The sequence below is a fragment of the Cyprinus carpio genome, chromosome B20 (genome assembly GCF_018340385.1).
Source record: "Cyprinus carpio isolate SPL01 chromosome B20, ASM1834038v1, whole genome shotgun sequence".
NCBI lineage: Eukaryota > Metazoa > Chordata > Actinopteri > Cypriniformes > Cyprinidae > Cyprinus > Cyprinus carpio.
The window spans coordinates 26,011,959-26,014,567 of NC_056616.1; the positions used below are offsets into that span (position 1 = coordinate 26,011,959).

At 34.6% G+C, this 2,609-nt stretch overlaps 1 long non-coding RNA gene across 1 annotated transcript; it reads right to left on the reverse strand.

Moving 5' to 3' along the window:
* Positions 1 to 254: 254 nt before the first annotated feature.
* On the reverse strand, positions 255 to 1,555 carry LOC122141076. Its single transcript, XR_006157528.1, has 2 exons — positions 931 to 1,555; positions 255 to 818 (listed from the first exon to the last, which is right to left on the reverse strand). It is a non-coding gene; the product is annotated as an uncharacterized LOC122141076 (long non-coding RNA).
* Positions 1,556 to 2,609: the final 1,054 nt, after the last annotated feature.

A 2,609-nucleotide genomic window follows, 5' to 3' on the forward strand; every position in this document is an offset into this window, starting at 1 on the left:
TTGCCCAACTTAAGTTGCGGAAACCAACTTTTTTGTGTTGTGCTGACTACCCCTGCATGTAGACTGAACTTGAAATAGAATGTTGTGTCAATTAAATATTTTCTGTTGACTAAACATAGCTTGTTGAGCCAACAAGCAGACTCAAATTGAAATAAAATGTTGTATTAAATATTTATAGATAAGTCTATTTTTCATTAATATTGGTCAAAATAGTCTATTTTTCATTATTTCAAATAAATTACACAATATGCTTCGAGATAAAGAACATTTTATGTATTTATTTAAATACATATGAACTTGCCTGTTAGGCTTAAGTAAAATATTACACAAGTATTCAACCAGAGCCGAAACAAGATCTGAGAGTTCAAGAAAGCATGACATATCACTCTTAGTCAATAGCTGTACTGGAAAAACAAATATCTGCTTTACAAAATGAAACTCAGTAAAACATGACAACAGCTTTGCCTGTAAACATTTGAAAAAAGTAATCAACAAGTTCCTGAGCAGTTACAAAAATTCAACAAAAAAAAGTCACTGGCATTAACAGAAACTTTTGCATGAAACCTTTGATACCTCAAAATACCTCAATGACTGACATGTAATGACCATTACACCTGTAATAACTTGTTTTTCAAGGACTGTATCCTTGCTGTGCACTCTTTTGTGAAGTCTCCCAGATTGTCCATGACAACTTTCTCCTCCAGTACTACAGCCACATTGACCACTGTGGGATATGGTCCTGAGTTGATAGAACTGTCAGTCACTTCCAGGATCCCCATTTTCATGGCCTTTGTGTGTGGCCCCAGTGCCTCAGTATCCTGTGAAACACAATAAATGACTTTAAGTGTCAGACTGAAAGCATAATGTCTTATGCAATCACTACTGCATCACAAACAGTAATACCATAATAAAGATATTCAAATTAATCACCTTAATAGTCTTTGAAATTGAAGCTGGCTCTCTCTCAAGTACAGGGGAAGACCACGAAGAACAGCAGACCTTCTATAAGTTAGATCTGTGGTCTGCCAAAAAGACAGGTCATCAATAAGACATTATCAAGTCACTTAACAAAGAGGTTACACATCTACTCTACCAACAGTTTAGGATCACCTACTCTTTTCAACATTGGGCTTCATTACAACCCTACTTCATGAAATAGTTACCTGAAATACATTAAGATTACAATCTGCGAGGGATAATCAGCTAACAAGTGCAGCAAGTCTGTAGATCCCTTAAAGAGATACTCCACCGAACAAATGAAAGTTCTGTCATCATATACTCACCCTTATGTTGTTTCAAACCTGTATGAATTTCTTTCTTCTGCTGAACAGAAAGGAAGATATTTAGAAGAATGTCAGTACAAAATGCAAACAGAATTTGAAAATATTGACCATTAAAAATATTAAACGGAAACATGTAATGCTTAACGTTAACCGTTGGCAAACTGATAACGTTAAACAGCTTACAATTCTGGTAACATTAGCAGCTATTCGTTTTCGTGTTAGCACAACTTTTTATTTATTTATTTATTTATTTTTATCGGACTGAAATGTTATTTCACTCTTGCAGAAGGAGGCTTTGTGCAAAGTACTAGCTCCTAACACGAAGGCACACGTGCTTTGAATGCCAACTAACTGTTAGAACTAACGTAAGCCTAAATTATCAGTCACTCTGTAATAGCAAAAGCGCAAGTTGTCAAGACTAGCTGTCTTTTACAGTCAATTATCATACATATCATAAGCCAAAATGCAAATGGAATTTGAAAATATTGACCATTAAAAATATTAAACGGGAACATGTCATGCTTAACCGTTAGGGTCAACGTTAAAATCACATGCCAGTTGGAAAGGAATGCTAAGCTTTATGAGTTAAACATGTGATTTTCCAGCACTGCTAATCACTGTAGCCTAGGTACTCACAATAAAGCTATTTCAAACTTTGTTGATAGACAATAGATATGTTCTTAACCTAAATTTGCTCATTACCTCGCAGCACTCACAACTGCAATGTCGTGACTCGTGGTGGGGGAAATTCCAGGGGGCGCCTGGTAGAACTCCTTTGCGCATGCTCAGACGATTGACGCTGTTCCCTCTTTCTCGGCCAACATAATATTTTTTGTGCAACGTTAAAAGTTCAGTCAACACAATTATTTATTTTCTCTTGATGAACATTTTGTAGTACAGTCATGGAAATCATGCAATCATTGACCAAACATATTTTTCTTTTTTGACACAACCATTATGTTGAGCCAACATGTTTTTCCTCATTTGTACAACTTTTTGCATCAGTAATTTTTTACAGTGTGCAAACATGCACTCAAGTCTTCGGATACTATACAAGATACAATTTAATTTAAGCTAGCATGCACTGTGACATTTTACCGTTTCAATTCATAAAATCCTTGAGATTTTAAAGTCAGTTTAATAGTATTGAAATTCATGTTGAATCTCGAAAAAAAAAAATTTTTTAATTAAATTATTTCTATGAATTAATAAGTTAGCATGACTTTTTCATCATAGCATTTTTTACGAGCTGTATTCGTTTTCTGAAACCAAGCACCCACTTTTTTCTTTTTTTTTAATCTATGAATCGCTCGCATATCTCCTACA